This window comes from Hyla sarda, chromosome 3, assembly GCF_029499605.1.
Source record: "Hyla sarda isolate aHylSar1 chromosome 3, aHylSar1.hap1, whole genome shotgun sequence".
In the NCBI taxonomy this organism is placed as follows: Eukaryota; Metazoa; Chordata; class Amphibia; order Anura; family Hylidae; genus Hyla; species Hyla sarda.
Genome location: NC_079191.1, coordinates 119482629 through 119506686, shown reverse-complemented (window position 1 = coordinate 119506686; position 24058 = coordinate 119482629). Strand labels below are relative to the sequence as shown.

The 24058-nt window shown below is 41.7% G+C and overlaps 1 long non-coding RNA gene across 1 annotated transcript in view; it reads right to left on the bottom strand.

Moving 5' to 3' along the window:
• Positions 1-828, bottom strand: part of LOC130361654 (uncharacterized) — a 56400-nt gene extending 55572 nt beyond the window's left edge. The window contains exon 1 of the long non-coding RNA XR_008891099.1: positions 740-828. This is a non-coding gene — a long non-coding RNA (uncharacterized LOC130361654). The remainder of the gene's footprint in view (positions 1-739) is intronic.
• Between the last annotated feature and the right edge of the window lie 23230 nt (positions 829-24058).

Genomic DNA, 24058 nt, shown 5'->3' with positions numbered 1-24058 from the left:
ATTGGAATGTATTATTTATCAATAGTGTCTGTATGAATACACCCTTTTTTTAGTAACACTGATATTACAGGTTTAGAATAATTTTGTCGAGCTATAATTTATATCAGATAGCAGTACCACTATTTCCTCTTCATCATCATCATCATGCTTTGATCAATAGGATCTATTCATTTTGGCTGATTACAATAAAGCTTTTAGCAGCGGAGAAGGAGGTGGGTGGATGTACTCAATGGACCAATGGCACTTGTACCCTGCAGTCTTTTGTGTCAAGACCCTTTACTAGAAGGTGGGAGAGGGCTTTCTTTCTCCACAGAGGTCTTTGTGTATGGGGGGGAGAAGTAAGGTAGAATGACATGAGTAGGCGTCAGGGCAGAGGGTTGGACAACACAACCACAACAGAACAGCATCTCCAATCTAGCTTTTAAAGAATAATATCCCATGTCCTTCCTGAGAAACTGCTTTGGCTGCAGGCAACTCACACTTTTTTTTTTTTTGGCACACAGCACTGTAAAATGTGTCTGTTGTAGGAATAAAGTGCAGCTACCACCAAATAATTGTCCAGCGTCCAATGGAAATTTGGCCCTAATACCTTTATCTAGTTTAATTTATTTACTGTACATTTTAGACTAGACACACTGGATTATGTCTAGTATGAGTTTAAGGTATTACATATTAGTATTGCACATACACATTGTAGGTATAGTATATACTTGGTCTACTTATAGAAAAACACGGTTACCTCACTCACCGCTAGGCTTCAGCCAGCCGACTACGCTACATCTGCTTTAACGGACATCTCCGGTACCAGACATGCTGCAGGGCGCTCAGAGGCCACTGCCGGCGGTTTTGAGCTGTGTGTGCTACTTCCGGCCTCGTTACAAGGCCGGAAGAAGCGTACACAGCTCAAAACTGCTGGCAGTCGCCTCTGAGCGCCCTGCAGAGTGTCTGGTATAGCAGACGACTGTTGAAGCAGATGTAGCGGAGTCGGCTGGCTGAAGCCTAGCGGTGAGTGCGGGTAACCGTGTTTTTCTATAAGTAGACTATATTGTAACTTTGAGTTTTCTGGGCCCGCATACCTAGGACCTCGGTCTCCCACAGTGATAGAAGAGCCGCTGCCTAGTAGAAATATCTGCAGTATGACAATAGTGCCACTACATCTCGTTTAGTGTTGTCATATAGTATGTATTTGGGGAGACGTGATGAAACTCAAGGTGACTTTACATGTGTAGTCAGGGAAAAGATAACACAGTTCATATAGTTTTATTTCTATGTCTATTCTAACGACACATCCCACCTTTTTATTGTCTATGGCTAGAAACATGATTTTTATTGTTCAAGCCTTTACAACACATTGTAAAGACTTGAAAAATAAAAATCATATTTTTACCATTTGGATTACATCCTACTTTTCGAACGGTTGGCGCCACTGAGACCCGATATCTTCTCTATTACTTCTTTGAAGTGAATCCACATTCCCATGTCATAGCCAGGCTCTTCTTCACCCAATGATTCCATTTATCTCCTCAGCCCTGTAACTAAATTCTATGGCCTCTGCAGTGTGGCTTAGTACCCCTCTAGAAACCAGATTATACCCCGCTATCTACCATACACCCCGTCCTATGTTGCTGTTGGGTATGTTGGGTTTGTGGACACTATTTAATCAATTTTCTTCCATTCAGGTTACTCATCATTGGCTCACAAATTTAGGAGAACTCTCTGTTACTTTGTTTAATCCTGTATCTGTTCTTGTTTATAGAAATCTTCTTTCTGATGATGTCCCCGTAATTACCTCTTCATTGTAGTTAATGTGATGTGAACATCACATGAGACATCTGAATCTTGTTATGGAAAACATTAAATTACTAGATTCCTTTTTCTTTATTGTGCTTCCATGAATAGAGAAACTTGACAGTTCTCTAAACAATAAAACCAAAAAATTTTTGTTATGCAGTAGAAATTTGGTATATATTTTTTTCTGTATTTTGATCAAAAGAAATTCTCCCTTGAGACTAAATATAATAATCAAAGGCTGAAGAAGTTAGAAGTAGAGAGGATCACGTGTTGGAGAAGCTGCATTAGTGTAATTAAAGTGTTGACCGAGTGCTCCAGTGAATGGTACCTCTTTGAGGACCTCATTCACAATGGGGATGTGTGGGTAGATACCCTCTCCAGCTGGAAGTGATGTGGTAAATTAACCAAAAAAAAATTCTGAAGACATCTGTATAGCTGAGAAAAAGTGGATTCAAAGATATACAATAATAGGAATTATCTGAAAGTCATTTATCACAACAGTGACACTAATGGTACCCACATCAGCCATGAAGTCTTGAAGCATCAAATCCGCCCGCGCACTGTCAATCTAGTTTGGCACTGGCGCTTTGTACGCTCTGGCACCAGTGTTCTCTTTCTCATTACTTCCTCGGCTTGCTGCGCTTCAACAATGATGTCCCCCCCTCTTTTCGTCAATTACGTTTTAGGGGTTTGTACTTGCGCAGCCAAACGTATCATCCAAACACATTCATGCTATGACAATAATGCAATAATGTACCTATTCTGCCGCTTTGCCAGATTGGCCATATGTTGTATGATATCATTAGGTCATCGGTGTTAGGATTCTAGGTTGTGGGAGTGACAAATTGAGGGGCCCACTGCTGTCTCGTTTCCACTTATTGCTTTTTTTCTCACGGTTTCGGCTTGAAAAGAGTTATTCGACACAACATTTTGTGTAAATTTTAGTGTTTACAAATCAAGTTCTTGAAGTGTTTTCTGAAAAGGCAAAAAGTGTTTGTCTGAGATCTCGCTTTTTAAAATGTCTTTGTCATGCCTTGGAGAGCAAACAAGGCGTATACTGAATTCTGTGCCACCACTTTCCTTTGAAAACTATTCCTCTTAGTGGTGCCAAATATCCATCGTGTTATATACAAGATCAAACTTGAGTTTACAGCTTGTGCTACATATGCAATTCTACTAGAGTGAAGTTGTGGTGGAATATCAATTTTTTTTAATTCTTAGTAGGAATCTCTTTTTAAATTATTGGAGCGCTGGCAACATACAGAAGTAAAGAAAAACTGGGGGGAGGGGGTGCAGAATATTAGCTTTTTCTATTGCATTAATATACAGAGCATTGTGAAAACAGAATGTTACAAATCTTTGCTAATTTATTGAGAGGGAACAACTAAAATATTGCATTGGCATAAGTATTCACACCCTTCGCCAGCGATTACAGTCTCCAGTTTTACTGTATATGATGTCACAAGGTTTGCACACCTGGATACTAGGAATTGCTGTTCTCCTCTGCAGATCCTCTCGAGCTCTGTCAGGTTGGATGGGGAGCGTCGGTGGTCAGGTCTCTCCAGAGATATTCTATTGGGTTCAAGTCAGGGCTCTGGCTGGGTCACTCAAGGACATCCACAGAGTTGTCCCTTTGCCACTTCTGTGTTGTCCTGGCCGTGTGCTCAGGGTCATTGGGGGGAATTTATCAAAACCTGTGCAGAGGGAAAAGTGGAGTAGTTGACCCTAGCAACCAATCAGATTGCTTCTTTTATGTTTCAGAGGCCTTTTTAAAGTGATCTGATTGGTTGGTATGGAAAACTGGTCAGCTTTTCCTCTGCACAGGTTTTTTAAATCTCCCCCATTGTCTTGTTGGAAGGAACAAAGTACACAAAAATATGTATTAGAATTTCATTAAAAATATCTCTATAATTTGCTCCATTCAGCTTTCCCTCATTCCTGACGTGTCTCTCATCCCAGCCACTGAAAAATACCTCCACAGCATGATTCAGTCACTACCATGCTTCACTGTAGGAATGGTATTAGGTAGCTGATGAGCAGTGCTTGGTTTCCTCCAGACCTGATGCTTAGAATTGAGGCTAGTTCAATTTTGGTTTCATCAGACCAGATAATCTTGTTTCTCAATATTTGAGAGTCTTAAAGTCCTTTAGATGGTTTTGCAAACTCCAGGCAGCTTTCATGTGTCTTTTCCTGAAGAGTGGCTTCTTTCTGGCCACTCTGCCATAAAGCCCAGATTGTACAGTACCGAAGTGATGGTTGACTTTCGGGAAGTTTCTCCCATCTGCACTCAGGATCTTGGGAGCTCAGCCAGAGTGACCATTAGGTTCTTGGTCACCTCTCTAAGGGTATGTTCATACTGAAGATTTCCAGAGGAATTTACTTAAGTAATTCTGCTTGATTTTCCTGCTTCAATTTATTCAAGTCATTTTCAATTGACTTTAATGGACTTTCTGTTGTCCTGTTCACACTGAGAAATTTCTGACAGCGGAATTCTGTTCTGCCTGAAGATAGAACATATTTAATCCTCAGGTGGAATTCTCGAGTAAGGCTACACTGCAGACTTTCTGGGCAGAAGACTGCAGACTTTCTCGGCTAGATCTCCGGCAGAAATTCTGCCCAGAAATTCCCCAGTGTGAACCTAGCCTAAAAACCCTTTGAAGTCAATGGGATTTGTTTTCCTTACAAAATCCATTTCGTGCGGAATTCACTCAGAATCCAGAAAACTAGAATTAAATAGTCTCCTCCTTCATTCCTCTTCATTTCTGTGTGAAAAGTCAGCGCACATTCTGCATGAATTCAATGCAAATTCCGCACAAATTTCACACAAATTCTGCATGAGGCTGGAACTCCACTGAGGTTTTTGCCCTGTGATTTTTGTGGCATAAAAACTCCTGAAAAAACACCAGAAAAACTGCCACAGTTTTCCCCTGCGTTTTGGCGTTTTTTCTGGCGTTTTTGCCTTTATGTGGAATTTGCTGTTTTTGGCCCCTTTTGCATTTTTTTTTAACAAAATAGTTAATAAATATTTTTTATAAAGTGTGTGTTCGTTTAGCTTTTTTTTTTCTCTTTTTGTTCACATTTTTTATGTAGTACTACTACTCCCAGCATGGAACAAGACTGTTCCATGATGGGAGTGGTAGTACCTGTACTATAGACATATGCCCCGGGTGTCAGTCTGACACCCGATGCGATCGTCCATTATATAGCAGAGAAGTGGAGCGGCTCTATACAGCGCTCACATCTCTGCTCTATTCACATCACTGGCCATTCATATTTTCCGCCCAGAGCTGTGATTGCCCGGATGGTTGCAGCCAATCACAGCTCTGAGGAAAAGATGAATGAATGAGCACCCGGCCTGGAGTATAGTGCAGAGCAGGGATGCGAGCGATGTATACAGCCGCTCTGCATCTCTGCTATAGACAGGACAATCACAGCGGGTGTCAGTAGTGACACCCGCTGTGATGTGTCCTTTAGCAGGCACTACTACTCCCATCATGGAGTACACTCTGCTCCATGCTGGGAGCTGTAGTACCTGCATTAATAGACAGATCGCAGCGAGTGTAACTTCTGACACCTGCTGCGATCTGTTTATTAATGCATGTACTACAGCTCCCAGCATGGAGCAGAGTGTACTCCATGATGGGAGTAGTAGTACTTGTAGTTAAGGGAAGATCACTGCGGGTATCACTCCTGACACCCGCTGTGATGCTCCTGTGTAATGTATGGATGCAGCGGCCAGCGCTCTCCTATGGTCCCCTGCACGCCGTATATATACACATTCTGATTTCTCACAGAGAGCTGTGATTGGCTGGAACCATCTGACCAATCACAGTTCTCTGCGGGAAATATGAATATGTGTATATATATGTCAGTGCAGGGGACCAGAGAAGAGCGGCCGCCGCATCTATACATTATACAGGAGGATCGCAAGGGGCGATCTGTCATTAAGTACAGGTAACTACTACTCCCATCATGAAACAGTGTGTTCCATGCTGGGAGTAGTAGTACTACCTAAAAAATGTTTTTTTTTTTTAAGTGAAAAACACACACACTACATATTTATTATTGTCGGCTACATTTTTAGTGCTTTACCCGCTCACATAAATTGATCCCTGTTTAAAAATTAATAAACATTTCGTAATAAAAAAGATACATTTTGTTAGGTACAATTTTTTCCATCACTACTGTATCTTTTTTATAAATTTTTTTTATGGTACCCTACGAAATTTTAATAAAAAAGGTATCTCCATATTTTTTTTTGGATCGCTAACGTCCAAAAAAGAATAAAAACCGCCTGCAAAAACGCAAAATTTAAAACCAACATGGCGTTTTTCTTGGCGTTTTTGCTCTCCCATAGACTTCTATGGGAGGAAAATGCCACGATTTCAGGGCAAAAACGCCAAACTAGGTTTTTGCAGGGCGTTTTGAAAATCCAGCCTCTGAGCCTGAAATTGCTGAAAAACGCCAAAAGGATTAAAAAACGCCAAACTGAAAATGCCATTGACTTGCAGCTAACATCTGGACACGGCGTTTTTTCACTGAAAAACCGCCGTGCGGGAAAATTGGCGTTTTTGACGGCGTTTTTGCAAAAAAAACCTCAGTGGAGTTCCAGCCTGATGGATAAAATGATTGAAGTCAACAATTTTGTGACCAAAATTATTCTTTGTGAATTCCTCTTGAATTCCTCAGTATGAACACACCCTCAGCGGAGCCCAATTACTTAGTTTGGTGGTGTAGCCAGCTCTAGGTAAAGTCCTGGTTTTGCAGACTTCTTCCATTCTGTTAAAATGTCTAAAATTCTGTTTTCATTTTGCCATTATTGGGTACTAAGTGCACAATGATGGGGGGAAAAACTTTATTTTGTTTTAATTTCATAACAGCAAGGATGCCTTTAGCAAAGTGTTTGCTCTGACTTATGGGGGATATGACGGACTTTGTAAACTAATAATAAGTGTCCAATTATGGCTGTGCCAGCTACCATCCTAAGAAAGTTGTTGGGTGGCTGAGAGTCAAAAGGTTTCCCTAATGCCTAAATGTATAAATATTACTGGTGTTACCCTGCCATATGACACATTACTAAAGGACTACACCTCTCAGCTTGCCTGTAGCATAGGTATCAATGCTCCCACCTGCCTTACACACAACAACAAAATGGGCAGAACATCTGAAATAAATTTAGAGAACAACTGTTTTAGAAAACATCAAGGGCCCTATAAAGTGATTTACTGTAGGAATCTTCACTTCTGTCCTAATCTCTTTACAGAAGGAAAACATGATGTAATAGTAGATTATGGAAGCATTTAGTGGACAAAACCCAGTCACTAGAATGTTACTGAATTATAATACTAAAAACATATATAAGGGTTACTGAGTCTTTTAACAGTGATGGCCGATCTTTGGTTAAATCGGCAGTAAAACTATGAAGGATATGATATGGCTGTAAACCTGACAAGAGCTGAAACTGAGTTACTTTGCCATAAAAGAGTGGAGAGGAGAGCTTCCAAATACTCATGGTCACCTTGAAGAAGTTACAAGTTTCCATGACTGTGATGGAGGTACATAAATCCTATTGGGGCAGGTAAATAAAAGCTGTCTAATGCACCACTTTTACCACAACTGCTCTGGCTGTCTGAAAATCAGGTGCATCTTTAGACTGTTTAGTCTAAGGTTGCACTGTGATGCCCCAGTACAGGTACATGGTCCTGTACTACCTCTAGGCCCTGTCAGGTTGAGTCCCTCAGTGACCTGGGGGCTCCCCTGTAGTGTCTCCCCCTGTTGTCTCCACCTGTTGTTTCATATGGTATGTATGTCACTTTAAATGCTTAGACAGAATCCCTATGTATAGTTAGGATAGAGGACCTGTGGGAGGTCTCAAGGACCTGTGTGTAAGTTGTCACATGTAGTGTTGTCACATGTATTCCCAGAGAGCACCAGCTTAAACTATGACCCGCAGCTTGACCAATGGGCTTTAGTCCAGCCCCCCACTATATAAAGGGCTGGCTATTTGTAATTCTCTCTCTTAGACCCTAACATCTGCTCTGAGAACAAATCTTTGCTGAGACAGCAACCACCAGAGATCTCACGACAAGTGATCAGCATCTGGAAGGCAACAAAGCTTCAGTCTCTCCAATAAGTCTACAAGTCTATGTCTGCTGTCACTACAAGTAGTCAAGTCCTGCACATAGGCAAGTCAAGTCTAATTACAAGTCAAGTTAACTTCAAGCATATTGGTCCAGCAAGCTGCGAGGTCCTCTGGGTATTGGCCACCTCTCTGGGAATTCTGGCCTTATCTGTGAAGATAATTGCAGCTGTCTTCTACTCAGTAAAGCCTCCGTTAACCATAACTGGTTGTGGACTCTTTATTCATTACTAGCCCGTGGGATAGCGGAGAATCTGGGCGAGTGGTTTTCCGGAACCCAAAAACCACACTGGCATCACAAACACATAGGGGTTAATACCATCCGACCCCAGGGTTAATAACATCAGATCCCACCATTCCCACCACCACACCCGTGGTCCCACCATTACACCCGGTGGGTCACCACAGCACTATTATTTAGTTGGCTTAGATTTGGTGCATGTTTGGCATATTAAACTCTCCTTCATTTTTCAATGATGTTACACCCAATTTAATTCACTCCCCTTTGTCGAGTCAGAAACAAGAGTCCAAAATATTTCTAAAACACACAGAAAAATGTGATGCAAATCACGTGAGACAGCTTCTTTTTTGTACAAATTGAATTGGTTTGGGTTCAGACAGCTTTAGTTATCGCCCTCATTGTCTGTAGAGTCAGACAAAGTTTGGTGGAGGCCCCTGGGCAAAACATTATGTGGAAGCCCCCAATTCACCCAAGACAGACCACTCCTCATCTCCTATCACACGTACACACACATATATATATATATATATATATATATATATATACATATGCATTTATATAGCACTCTTCTCTGAAGACTGGACAAGGTGAATGGCCGCAGCTGCACCTCTACATCTGTTGATCCACTGGTTCCATACCTGGATCACAAGATCCATCACAGGCAGAAGTTGTAGGTAAAACACCCACTGTGCCCTGTCCATAATATGACTCCTCGTAGTCGTCCTTGTGCTTCATCAGTAGTAGCTTTATGAGGTACCATAGTGGCAGAGAGAAAGCCAACATCATAAAAGAAATTATATTGCTTAGAAGAATTTTTTATACATAACATATACCTTCAAAACTGTTTACTGGTTTACAATTTCAACTGCCGACAGTCACGGTTCTTACGTTGTATAATGTTAATTTTGCATTGTTTTGGAATAACATTGCTCATCTGTAAATTGAGACTTAGCATCTGGAGTTTTCTTGGCCACATTCTTCTGTTTATTTACTTTGGTATGTGAAGTGGATTATGTGGAATCCTGACTTTTCTTTGTTCTTCTTTTGAGCAGATTATTAAATCCTCCTGTTATGACGGGTATAATGAAGATGCTGGTTAAATAGATCAAGCACTAATTCTATAATATTTCTCTATATATTTCAGAGTACCTTGTCCACTTTCAGATGCTTGGCTTGAATTTTTGCAAACATTATAATTTCATTTTTTTTCCCCTGAGCTTGACATAACTATATATACGAATAATAACATTTAAGACTACTGCAGAGGTCCACACTAGACTGAGTTTTGTTGTTGATTTTATCTAAATATAACGATTGGTAAATTGATGATATAATAAAGATGCATTGGTTTATTTATGCTATTTATATGGTTGAGGCATCTGTTATTTCATTGGTAATTTGTAGAGTATACCCGTTTACAATGATCAATGTGTCCTTATTTTATCCTTTTAGTCTGCTGAATCCTTATTTAGAAAAAGAAAGAAAAAAGTAACACTGAAATGCCATCAGCACACCAAATTTTATAATGCACTTCAACAATTCTTTGTTGTATACAAGTAACCTCCTGCAGACACTACAGTTGTTGCACTAAGGAGAGAAAACAATAAAACCAATTAAAATGGGCTCACTGAGAGCCTGCACACAACCCTAAGGAGGGACCATGAACCCCCTTCTTCTAGAAACTGGTACCCATCCAATTTTAATAGCTGGTACTATACTCCATCCAGACAACATACAACATGGATACAATATGTATACAGGACAACACAGGGAAAAAATGATGGCTAAATGTGTCAGTTATAGTAAACAGTAATGATACTAATAACAGCATATAATTCACACCTCCAATTCCCAGCTAGTATTGCCATAGTCCCGTTATACTTGCAATCATATAAAGTGCATAGGAAGCAAGCGTCCCAGACTGGATGGAGAAGCCAAATGAATTATGTTGTGGAAATGAGGATGAGGCCACAGGAGACCCCACGTGTTCCGTCGCAGCCAAGGCGACTTCCTCAGGGGTGCTAAATCCTTATAGTCTACTGAATCAACATGAAGCTCTTATGGGTCAGTAATGTCCTCTGCAGTCTATATAACTGTCTGATCCCACTGACTAGAATGGGGTCTGTCAGGGCCCCGGAAAATACAAGAGTGGAGCGGGAAAAAAAATAGGACATGTAAGCAGTGTCATAGTGAGCCCCAACTACTGGAGCAATATCAAATGTGTTCATATCGGTGTCACATATTTACATTATTGCACTGTGCTGTTTAGAAGCATTATACAGGGTGGGCCATTTATATGGATACACCTTAATACAATGGGAATGGTTGGTGATATTAACTTCCTGCTTGTGGCACATTAGTATATGTGAGGGGGGAAACTTTCCAAGATGGCTGCCCATTGTGTTGGATTGTCAATGCAACCCTCTTCTCCCACTCTTCACACACTGATAGCAACACCGCAGGAGAAATGCTAGCACAGGCTTCCAGTATCCGTAGTTTCAGGGGCTGCACATCTCGTATCTTCACAGCATAGACAATTGCCTTCAGATGACCCCAAAGATAAAAGTCTAAGGTGGTCAGATCGGGAGACCTTTTGGGCCATTCAACTGGCCCACGAAGACCAATCCACTTTCCAGGAAACTGTTCATCTAGGAATGCTCGGACCTGACACCCATAATGTGGTGGTGCACCATCTTGCTGGAAAAACTCAGGGAACATGCCAGCTTCAGTGCATAAAGAGGGAAACACATCATCATGTAGCAATTTTGCATATCCAGTGGCTTTGACGTTTCCATTGATGAAGAATGGCCCCACTATCTTTGTACCCCATATACCACACCATACCATCAATTTTGTGTTCCAACAGTCTTGAAGGCAGTGCTTTAAGTGGGCCAGAACGTGGCGGTACTCAGTACCGCCACTTCCAAAAATGCCTCTTGACAGTACCAGCACCTCTCCATGCACCCAGAACGCGCTTTTAGCGTACAGGAACGCTAATTTGCACTGTTTTAAACCTTTGGCTGAGCGTTCGGCACTGCCCGGGGTGTCGCCGGATTTTACCGTCAATTTTATTTATTTTTTAATTACCCGCCCCGGCCTGCGCACCTGTGACTTATGGCGCGCAGGGGAGAAGGGAAGTATCTGTGCGTGCGCACACAGTGTCCCTCTGCATCTCCCATCATCATAATAATAATAGTAATAAAAATCATTTAACCCCTTCCCTAATAAAAGTTTGAATCACCCCCCTTTTCCCAATAAAAAAAACTGTGTAAATAAAAATAAACATATGTGATATTGCCGCGTGCGTAAATGTCCGAACTATAAAAATATATTGTTAATTAAACCGCACGGTTAATGGCGTACGAGCAAAAAAATTCCAAAGGCCAAAATAGCGTATTTTTGGTAACTTTTTATACCATTAAAAAATTCATAAAAGGTGATCAAAAAGTCCGATCAAAATAAAAATGGTATTGATAAAAACATCAGATCACGGCGCCAAAAATTAGCCCTCATACCGCCCCATACATGGAAAAATAAAAAAGTTCTAGGGGGTCGGAAGATGACAATTTTAAACTTATACATTTTGCTGCATGTAGTTATGATTTTTTCCAGAAGTACGACAAAATCAAACCTATATAAGTAGAGTATCATTTTAACCGTAAGGATCTACAGAATAAAGAGGTGTAATTTTTACCAAAAAATTTACTGCGTAGAAACGGAAGCCCCCAAATTTACAAAATGGCATTTTTTCTTCCATTTTGTCGCACAATGATTATTTTTTCCGTTTCGCCGTAGATTTTGGGGTAAAATGACTGATGTAATTACAAAGTAGAATTGGTGGTGCAAAAACTAAGCTATCATTTGGATTTTTAGGTGCAAAATTGAAAGTGTAATTATTCTTAGAAGGTGATGAGGGAAAAACGAAAATGCAAAAACTGAAAAACACTGCGTCCTTAAAGGGTTAACCGCTTGTCCACCCCCTGCCATCCATGTCCACCTTGGCCATCCCCCTATCCACCCCTTCATCATCCCTGTCCATCCCCCTGTCACCCATGTTCATCTCCCATTGTCCACCCCTCTGATCACATCCTTGTCACCCATGTTCCCCCCTCTGTCCCTTTGTCACCCCTGCCCCCACCTTGTCACTCCTGTCCACTCCTGTCGCCCATGTACACTCCTCTACACCCCTCTGCCACCCATGTACCCTCCTCTACACCCCTTTGTCACCCATGGAAACCCCTCTGTCACCCATGTACACCCTCCTATGCCCCCTGTCACCCATGTACACTCTTCTACACTCCTGTCACCCATGTACACCCCTCTGTCTCCCATGTACACCCCCCTATGCCCCCTGTCACCCATGTACACTCTTCTACACCTCTCTGTCACTCATGTACACTCCTCTACACCCCTCTGCCACCCATGTACACTCCTCTACACCCCTTTGTCACCCATGGAAACCCCTCTGTCACCCATGTACACTCCTCTATACCCCTCTGCCACCCATGTACACTCCTCTACATCCCTCTGCCACCCATATAAACTCCTACACACCTGTCACCCATGTACACTCCTCCACACACCTGTCATCCATGTACACTCCTCTACACCCCTCCGTTACCCCTTTACACTTATACGCCCCTGTATTCATCTCCACTTGTAAAAGGGGAATCTGGAGGCTGATGCTGGTAAAGTGTGGAGCCTAATAGGTTTGTTTTGCAGGTTTAACGGTGAAGAATTGTGGCTGCAAACCGTCATGATGGCCAGGATCAGATGGAGAATAGAAGGGAACGACGCTGATTTTAGAAGACGTCATTTGTGAGTTGCTGTATAAAACAGCATTGTAAATTACTTCTATTTAAAACTCTTAATACTTTCAGTACTTAATAGCAGCTGTATGCTACAGAGGAAAATATTTTATTTTTGAATTTCTTTCTTGTCCTCAGTGTTCTCTACTGACACCTCTGTCCGTGTCAGGAACTGTCCAGAGCAGCATAGGTTTGCTATGGGGAATTTCTCCTCCTCTGGACATAGCAACCAATCAGATTGCCTCTTTCATTTTTAACAAGGCCTCTGAAAAATGAAAGAAGCAATCTGATTGGTTGCTGTGGGCAAGATTTTCAGATTTTAATAAATCTCCCCCCATTGTGCATTGCATAATAATTTTTTTATTTTTTTTTGCTCGTCAACTTCGGTAGGGGTGCCCGGCGAAAGTTTTTTTTCCGCGTTGTGCCTCAAACTGAAAGTACAGTATCGGCACCTCTTTTGGGCCACTTAAAGCTCTGCTTGGAGGGATCTATCCAATGTGGGTTAGTGTCAGACCAATAGCGGTTGTTTACACATAAAAGTTTGCCTCATCACTGAACAAAATCTTCTGCGTAAACTGAGGGTCCTGTTCCAATTTTTGTTTTGCCCATTCTGCAAATTCAGTGTACCGATCTGGGTCATCCTCGTTGAGATGCTACAGTAGCTGGAGTTTGTAAGGGTGCCATTTGTGAGTAGCTAATATCCGCCGAAGGGATGTTCGACTAATGCCCCTCTCCAGTGACATGCGGCGAGTGCTACGCTGTGGGCTCTTGCTGAATGAAGCTAGGACAGCCACTGATGTTTCTTCATTAGTGACAGATTTCATGTGTCCACATTTTGGCAAATCCAAAACTGAACGAGTTTCACGAAACTTAGCAAGCAGTTTGCTAACTGTAGCATGGGAGATGGGTGGTCTCGTAGAGTGTCTTGCATTGAAATCTGCTGCAATGACCCGGTTACTGTGTTCACCAGATATCAACACAATTTCTATCCGCTCCTCACGTGTTAACCTCGACGACATGTCAATGGCTGTTAACAAAGAGAAACTTGTAAATAACCCATGAAAGAATAAAGTTACGTTAAAACCAAGCACACCGGTGTTTTCTTGTGAAATTCCCAATATTTTTGATGTGTCACATGACCCTCTTCCTATTGAAAAAACAAAAGTTGGATTCAAAATGGCCGCCATGGTCACCACCCATCTTGAAAAGTTTCCCCCCTCACATATACTAATGTGCCACAAACAGGAAGTTAATATCACCAACCATTCCCATTTTATTAAGGTGTATCCATATAAATGGCCCACCCTGTATACTTAAGATGATTGTAAAGCATTTTTGCCTTTGTAACTATGCATCCAATCGATGATGTCTGTGATTACTTTATTACACAATCAATGGGTTGGTCTATGTACACAAGATTGTAAAACTCATTGTTTACTTGGAAAAGATTCCATTGTGGGATTTAAAGTTTGCATCTTCTTCACCTGATGGGTGAAAAAAAGAGAGTGTCAAATACACTGGGTTTGGAGTTTAGTTTACTACTATGTTTATGCCAGTTCAGAGACTGTTTTCTTCCCAGTTGAGAGACTATTTGCTACTTAAAGGGGTACTCTGGTGGAATATATATATATATATATATATATATATATCCAAAGTAGTAATCCGCAGCACTCCAGGAGTAGGTGCAAAAAAAAGAAAGTGCTTTATTCCATACTAATACAGAGCAACGTTTCAGCTGCCATGCAGCCTTTCTCAAGCTTGAGAAAGGCTGCATGGCAGCTGAAACGTTGCTCTGTATTAGTATGGAATAAAGCACTTTATTTTTTTGCACCTACTCCTGGAGTGCTGCGGATTACTACCTTGGATGCGTGACTGCCCTGACCGGGCTATATCGCCGCTGGCACCGCTTTCATTTATATACTTTTTTGGATTTGCTGCTCTGTTGGTATTTTGGGTATATATATATATATATATATATATATATATATATATATATATATCCACAAAAATAGTGCAGCACTCCTAAAAATCCAAGGTGCAAAAAGGTTTAGTTCACTTCACATCAGTAGCAACGTTTCAGATCACACAGGATCCTTTTTCAAGATTTTTCATACAGTCATGGCCGTAAATGTTGGCACCCCTGACATTTTTGTAGAAAATTAGGTATTTCTCACAGAAAAGGATTGCAGTAACACGTTTTTCTCTACATATGTTTATTCCCTTTGTGTTTATTGGAACAAATCAAAAAAAGGGAGGGAAAAAAGCAAATTGCACATAATGTCACACCAAACTCCAAAAATGGGCTGGACAAAATTAGCACTCTTAAAGGGGTACTCCGCCCCTAGACATCTTATCCCCTATCCAAAGGATAGGGGATAAGATGTCAGATCACCGCGGTCCCTCTGCTGGGGTCCCCCGAGATTGCCGCTGCGGCACCCCGCCATCATTACTGCACAGAGCGAGCTCGCTCTGTGCGTAATGACGGGCGATACAGGGGACGGAGCAGTGTGACATCATGGCTCCGCCCCTCTTGACACCATGGCCCGCCCCCTTAATACAAGTCTATGGCACGCCCCCTCCGATAGACTCGTATTGAGGGGGGCGGGCCGTGACGTCATGAGGGGCGGAGCCGTGACGAAACGATGCTCCGGCCCCTGTATTGCCCGTCATTACATGCAGAGCGAACTCGCTCTGTGTAGTAATGACAGCGGGGTGCCGCAGCAGCAATCCCGGCGATCTGACATCTTATCCCCTATCCTTTGAATAGGGGATAAGATGTCTAGGAGCGGAGTACCCCTTTAACTTAATATTTGGTTGCTCACCCTTTGGAAAAAATAAATGAAATCAGTCGCTTCCTAAAACAATCAATAAGCTTCTTACACATCTCAGCTGGAATGTTGAACCACTCTTGCTTTGCAAACTGCTCCAGGTCTCTTATTGGAAGGCGCCTTTTCCCAACAGAAATTTTAAGATTTTAAGATCTCCACAGGTGTCCAATGGGATTTAGATCTGGACTCATTGCTGGCCACTTCAGAACTCTCCAACGCTTTGTTTCTATCCATTTCTGGATGCTTTTTGACGTATGTTTGGGGTCATTGTCCTGCTGGAAGGCCCAAGATCTCGGACACAAACCCAGCTTTCTGACACTGGGCTGTACAGTGCCACCCAAAATCCATTAGTAATACTCTAATTTTCATTACATTTTCTTGCTTTGCACACATTCAAGGCAGCCAGTGCCAGAGGCTGCAAAACAACCCCAAAACATCATTGACCCTCCACCATATTTCACTGTAGGTACTGTGTTCTTTTCTTTGTAGGCCTCATTCTTTTTTCGGTAAACAGTAGAATGATGTGCTTTACCAAAAAGCTCTTTGTCTCATCTTGGTCTCATCTGTCCACAAGACGTTTTCCCATAAGGATTTTGGCTTACTCAAGTACATTTTGGCAAAATGTAGTCTTGCTTTTTTATGTCTCTGTGTCAGCAGTGGGGTGTTCCTGGGTCTCCTGCCATAGCATTTCGTTTCATTTAAATGTCGACGGATAGTTCGCGCTTACACTGATGCTCCCTGAGCCTGCAGGACAGCTTGAATATCTTTGGAACTTGTTTGGGGCTGCTTATCCACCATCCGGACTATCCTGCATTGACACCTTTCATCAATTTTTCTCTTCCGTCCACACCCAGGGAGATTAGCTACAGTGCCATGGGTTGCAAACTTCTTGATAATGTTGCGCACTGTGGACAAAGGCAAATCTAGATCTCTGGAGATGGACTTGTAACCTTGAGATTGTTGATATTTTTCCACAATTTTGGTTGTCAAGTCAGTTCTCGTCTCCTCTTTCTGTTGTTTATGCTTAGTGTGGCACACAGGCAAACAATGCAAAGACTAAGTGAACTTCTCTCCTTTTTATCTGCTTTCAGGTGTGATTTTGATATCACGCACCTGTTACTTGCCCCAGGTGAATTTAAAGGACCATCACATGCTTGACAAAATCTTATCTTTCCACAATTTTGAAAGGGTGCCAATAATTTTGTCCAGCCCATTTTTGGAGTTTGGTGTGACATTATGTCCAATTAGCTTTTTTTCCCTCCCTTTTTTTGGTTTAGTTCCAATACACACAAAGGGAATAAACGTGTGTATAGTAAAACATGTGTTACTGCAATCCTTTTCTGTGAGAAAAACTCTCTCAATTTCAAGGGTGCCAACATTTACGGCCATGACTGTATATATATATATATATATATATATATATATATATATATAATTTTTTTTTTATATATATTATTTATTTTTATTTTTTTAAATCAACCTGTGCCAGAAACTTAAACAGATTTGTAAATTACTTCTATTAAAAAATCTTTACCCTTCCAGTACTTTTTAGTAGCTGTATGCTACAGTGGAAATTCTTTTATTTTTGAATTTATTTTTTTGTTGTCCACAGTGCTCTCTGCTGACACCTCTGTCCGTGTCAGGAACAGCCAAGAGCAGCATAGGTTTGCAACGGGGATTTTTTCCTGCTCTGGACAGTTCCTGATATGGGCATCAGGTGTCAGCAGAGAGCGCCAAGGACAAGACAAAAAAGAAATTCAATAATAAAAGAATTTCCACTGTAGCATACAGCTACTAAAAAGTACTGGAAGGGTAAATATTTTTTAATTGAAGTTGTTTACAAATCTGTTTAACTTTCTGGCCCCAGTTTATTTAATAAAAAATTTTTTCGACTGGAGTACCCCTTTAATTCAAGAGATACACAGTTGCTTATAGGGTCATACAGGTTACTGCCTTAGTTGTCTTCATGCCTTATATTCAGTAAAGAGTGAACACAAAATGACTTCTGGCCTTTGTCGTCCAACGCTCCTATATTCCCTACAGATACACTGGACATATATACATACGGTGTGAATATCAAAAACCTAAATGTATAGTCTGAACATGCACCTGCCACCTGCATGGTAAAGTCCAATTTTAGCTCAACTCATATTCCAGAGAATGTCATAATGTGATGTAACCCTTGCATTACCAATCCCAACAACCTCACGAATACAAATTTCAGTGCTGTAACCGCTCCCAGTGTGGACGGTAGGGTTGCCACCTTTCTTGCTCGAAAATACCGGCCATGCAAATTTGCATAATGAATTATATATGCGTGACATCACAAGATACACACAGGCGGGGGGGGGGGGGTATTTTGTCCTATTCTGACCCCTGTAAATGTTTTATTTCTCCTTATACGGGCCTGTATGAGAGCTCATTTTTTGCGCCCCGATCTGTAGTTTTTTTTTTAACAGTACCATTTTTGTTTTAACGTGACTTTTTGATCACTTTTTTTTTTATTATTAAAGGGTACTCCGGTGGAAAACTTTTTTTTATTTTAAATCAACTGGTGCCAGAAAGTTAAACAGATTTGTAAATTACTTCTATTAAAAAAATCTTAATCCTTCCAGTACTTATTAGCTGCTGAATACTACATAAGAAATAATTTTCTTTTTTTGGAACACAGAGCTCTCTGCTGACATCACGAGCACAGTGCTCTCTGCTGACATCTCTGTCCATTTTAGGAACTGTCCAGAGCAGCATATGTTTGCTATGGGGATTTTATCCTACTCTGGACAGTTCTTAAAATGGACAGAGATGTCAGCAGAGAGCACTGTGCTCGTGATGTCAGCAGAGAGCTCTGCGTTCCAAAAAGAAAAGAATTTCCTATGTAGTATTCAGCAGGTAATAAGTACTGGAAGGATTAAGATTTTTAATAGAAGTAATTTACAAATCTGATTCAATCAAAAAAGCGCACCCGACACTGCCCGGCTCAAGCACCTATGCTCTTCAGACGCTCACCTTATAGCAGATCTTAATAAAGTTTCGCTGGTTGTGCTCACTGCAATATAGTCACCGGCATATATACCACTTCATCCACAACTAGAAAAGAAGTGCAGGGCACTCACCATTTGATGCTTTAGTGTTCTTTATTCGGTAGATCTTGTTACATCAGTGCGGTCAGACAAATCTGTTGATTAAAAAAAAAAAAAAAAAAAAGTTTTCCACCGGAGTACCCCTTTAAATTCGGGAGTTGCAGTTAACTACAACTCCCAGCATGCCCTGATACAACCTGTTGCTCAGCAGCTGCCCCAAATGAAAACTACAACTCCCAGCATGTTAGACTATATAGTAGTATATAGTATAGGTCAGTGTTTCTTAACCAGGTGTGCCTCCAGCTGTTGCAAAACTACAACTCCCAGCATGCCCGGACAGCCGTTGGCTTTCCGGGCATGCTGGGAGTTGTAGTTTTGTAACAGCTGGAGGTGCTCTGGTTGGAAAACACTGGTATAGTATATGGTGCAACATTGCAGGAGTTGGAGGATTGGTTGGAAAAATACCGGTCATCGCATGGCCGGTATTTTTAATCTAAAAATACTGGCAGGGTGGCCAAAATACCGGCCAGGTGGGTACCCTAATGGACGGATGCCTCCAGTGTGTGTAGGTGATAGGTCTATTGTCATACAACAGAAACAAGCTGGAGCATTACATGACATCGCTTCCAATTTAATTTACTTTGAATATATTTCTTCTACTTCATGCATAAGAAATAGAGCCGGAATGATTTCCCGTCCCTCTACAAATAGTGCGGAGGATGGTGTTATGTAACCTCCGTTCTGTCAGTATGAATCTGTGCGATTCTCTCTTTGCTTTGTGATGTGGCGCTGGACACAAACAAACAACAGATTCCACCTCAAAGGCTTTCGTTCATTTTCTTGGCCCTTAGGATAGACCTGGATTTACCAAACATGAAGCCCAAGCCCTCCCCCCCATCAGCTGCTGTATTGTTGCTCCTGCTGTGCTCCAGCACTGGTGGTGTTAAGTTTCTGATTCCCAGTGACGGGTACCCTGCCCGGCCATCTCACTGACAAGTATCATTATCACCTCATTCCTCTGACAGGCTTCTGTCAAACAAATCTTTTGTTAACTTGCCTGGATCTGTCGGTAAATCGCAGAACCTTCTTTTTCTATCTTACATCCCACTGTTCCACCATCCATCACATTTTAATTTGCAAATTAGACCCTATTGTGCAGTAAAACAATAGCAGAGATGAAGAACTGAAATGCCCTTTAAAGGCTCAAAAGAGAACTGTACTGTAAATAAGCTACAGAGTTAGATGATTTTAGGCTCCGTATTTCCGCTATCAGCGCATTGTTTGGCTCTCTTCATCCGCTATGACTCCGCTGTCTTGAAATTGCGTTGTTTGTTATGTTCAATTGTGAGACTCTTTATATTCTCAATAAATTAGAATGAGACAAACAGCAGAGAAGCCGACAGATAAAAATACATGGCTTCATTGTGAAAACAGACTGCGAGAAAATAAACCTCTTAGGGTCTATTCACACGTACAGTGGGGGAGATTTATCAAACTGTGTGAGAGAAAAAAGTGGAGGGATTTTCTCACAACAACCAATCACAGCTCAGCTAACAGGCTGAGGTAAAGTGAAAGCTGAGCTGTGATTGGTTGCTGTGGGAAATTCACTCCACTTTTTTTCTCACACAGTTTGATAAATCTGGGCCAGTATTCTGCGCAGATTTGATGCGCAGGATTTCAAGTCATTCAGTTTACATTGAAATCTGCAGCAGAAAATCCTGCAAATCAAATCTCTGCATCAAATCTGCGCAGAATACTGTACGTGGGAATAGACCCTAAGGGTACGTTAACACGTGTGGATTTTTTAGCGGGTTTTCAGCTGCGTATTTGAAAGTGCCGGTAAGTAGACAGCTCTCACCTCCCACTGGACACAGGTGTGTACGGACTGGCGGAAGCGCAACCGCCCAATACAGCAAACAAAGGAAAACGTCCAGCACTCGATGTCCGTTGCAATAGTGTTATTGGCATAAAAGCAGATACATGAACAGGACAGAGCGTAAGCCTACGCGTTTCAGGTAACAAGACCCTTAGTCATGGCATAAAACAAACCCAAAGGTAAAACTATTTATAGTATAACAATTGGTCATGTGACTGCCTCCGCAGATAGAAGTAAAACATGGAACTGGATTACAAATATTCTTATAAAATTTACATATATAAAGGCAAAGAAGTAGACATGGTAGTATGCATATATAGTATCTTTTCCAAACTGGTTACAACATAAATGGATAGATAATCTGGTATTGAGAGTGACTTATGTGATGTTATCTCCATATACCATGGTTCACATCGTGCATCCAGGGTATAGAACTCCAAATTACTAAACCCAATGCAACACATATAATGACTATGCTAAACAATGCTGCAATTGGTATCGGAGTCCCATGTCATGGACGCACGGCGCAAAGAAAGAAAGGGCATATCAATACGTAAGGATAAGATCATGTCTTAAATTAAGTCCAGCTGGTTGCCGGGTGCCCAGTAAGAAAATCCAATAGGACTCCCGGTTCAGGAGAGATCTCCTCAAATCACCACCCCGTGACATCCTCTTAACACGTTCTATTCCTACCACTCTAAAGGACTCTGTATTGCCCTGGTGTATATCCCTGAAATGTTTAGATAGTGCTGAGATATTAAATTGTAGATTTGAACAGTCAGACAAATGTCGTCTAATCCTCACTTTCAATGGTGTCGACGTACAACCTACGTATTGACACATGCATGTCTCGCAGGAGGCCAAATATACCACATATTTCGAATTACAATTAATGTATTCTTTAATACTATATTGTTGGTTATTGCTGTATGACCTGAAATCCCTCGATACATGCATGTGTCAGCAGGTGACACACGTGTTGTGGCCGCATTTCCAGTTGCCTGGACTATGGAGCCAGGTTGGATTGCTAGGAGTGACACTAGTACCGAACATACTAGGTGACAATCTGTTACCCAGAGAGGGGCCTCGTTTTGAGACCATTTTAAACCCTGAAGACGTAATTTTTCCTAGGATCGGATCCTGATACAAAATAGGAAGATATTTCCTCATAATCCGTCCTATCTGATTGTACTGTCTACTGTACTGGGTGATGAAAAATGGAACAGATTCCCCACTTTTTTGTGTCTCCTTGCGTTTATCTGTGTGTATAATAAGTGACTCTCTACTTAGTCTGTCTGCCCTATCCTTGGCTAGCTTAAGTGATTTTTCGTCGTAGCCCCTGTCTCTCAGTCTGTTATGTAGTTGTTCAGACTCCACCTCGTATGTATCATTCCTAGTGCAGTTCCGCCGCAACCTACACCACTCCCCATAAGGTATATTAGCCGTAACATGATGGGGATGGCAAGATGTTGCCTGCAGAATAGTGTTCCCTGCAATATCTTTACGAAATGGAGAGGAAACAACATGCTGTCCTTCTGTGGAAAATCTGACATCTAGAAATGGAATGTTTAGTCGTGAGAAAGATGCAGTAAATTTGAGATTCAATTGGTTCTCATTTATGTAACTCACAAATTCCCAAAATCTTAACTCAGTATCCCTCCATATCACGATGAGATCCTCAATATACCTTCCTATCCATTTTATGGAGTTGTTGAAGGGGTTAGATGTAGAAAAAATGTGTGTTTCTTCCCACTGGGACATATAAATATTCGCAAAGGAAGGCGAGTATTTAGCGCCCATAGATGCTCCACTGATCTGAAGAAAAAAGCAACCATTGAACATGAAAAAATTATTCTTTAACAGAAATTTGGTGGCTTCCAAAATAAAAAGCTTCAGATCAGGGGAGTATCTACTGTACAAATCCATGTGCCTGGACAGAGCCCGTAAGCCCTCACCCCACGGGATAGATGGGTAGAGTGCAGTGACATCGCACGTTGCCCAGGAGAAATTCTCCTGCCACTGCACTCCATCCATAATATGTAAGATATGCTTGGTATCCCGTATATACGTCGGAGTGATAGAAACAAGAGGCTGCAAGAAACTGTCTACCCACTCTCCCAGTCTCTCTCCCAAGGATCCAATGCCAGCCACTATGGGGCGTAGGGGAGGAGGAAAAACCCCTTTATGGACCTTGGGGAGAGAGTGGAAGACTGGGGTGACAGGATGCTGAACAAAGAGATAATCTCTCATTTTGGTACTGATGACACCCCGTTGTACTCCATCATCCAGTAATTACTGGATGATGGAGTACAACGGGGTGTCATCAGTACCAAAATGAGAGATTATCTCTTTGTTCAGCATCCTGTCACCCCAGTCTTCCACTCTCTCCCCAAGGTCCATAAAGGGGTTTTTCCTCCTCCCCTACGCCCCATAGTGGCTGGCATTGGATCCTTGGGAGAGAGACTGGGAGAGTGGGTAGACAGTTTCTTGCAGCCTCTTGTTTCCATCACTCCGACGTATATACGGGATACCAAGCATATCTTACATATTATGGATGGAGTGCAGTGGCAGGAGAATTTCTCCTGGGCAACGTGCGATGTCACTGCACTCTACCCATCTATCCCGTGGGGTGAGGGCTTACGGGCTCTGTCCAGGCACATGGATTTGTACAGTAGATACTCCCCTGATCTGAAGCTTTTTATTTTGGAAGCCACCAAATTTCTGTTAAAGAATAATTTTTTCATGTTCAATGGTTGCTTTTTTCTTCAGATCAGTGGAGCATCTATGGGCGCTAAATACTCGCCTTCCTTTGCGAATATTTATATGTCCCAGTGGGAAGAAACACACATTTTTTCTACATCTAACCCCTTCAACAACTCCATAAAATGGATAGGAAGGTATATTGAGGATCTCATCGTGATATGGAGGGATACTGAGTTAAGATTTTGGGAATTTGTGAGTTACATAAATGAGAACCAATTGAATCTCAAATTTACTGCATCTTTCTCACGACTAAACATTCCATTTCTAGATGTCAGATTTTCCACAGAAGGACAGCATGTTGTTTCCTCTCCATTTCGTAAAGATATTGCAGGGAACACTATTCTGCAGGCAACATCTTGCCATCCCCATCATGTTACGGCTAATATACCTTATGGGGAGTGGTGTAGGTTGCGGCGGAACTGCACTAGGAATGATACATACGAGGTGGAGTCTGAACAACTACATAACAGACAGAGACAGGGGCTACGACGAAAAATCCCTTAAGCTAGCCAAGGATAGGGCAGACAGACTA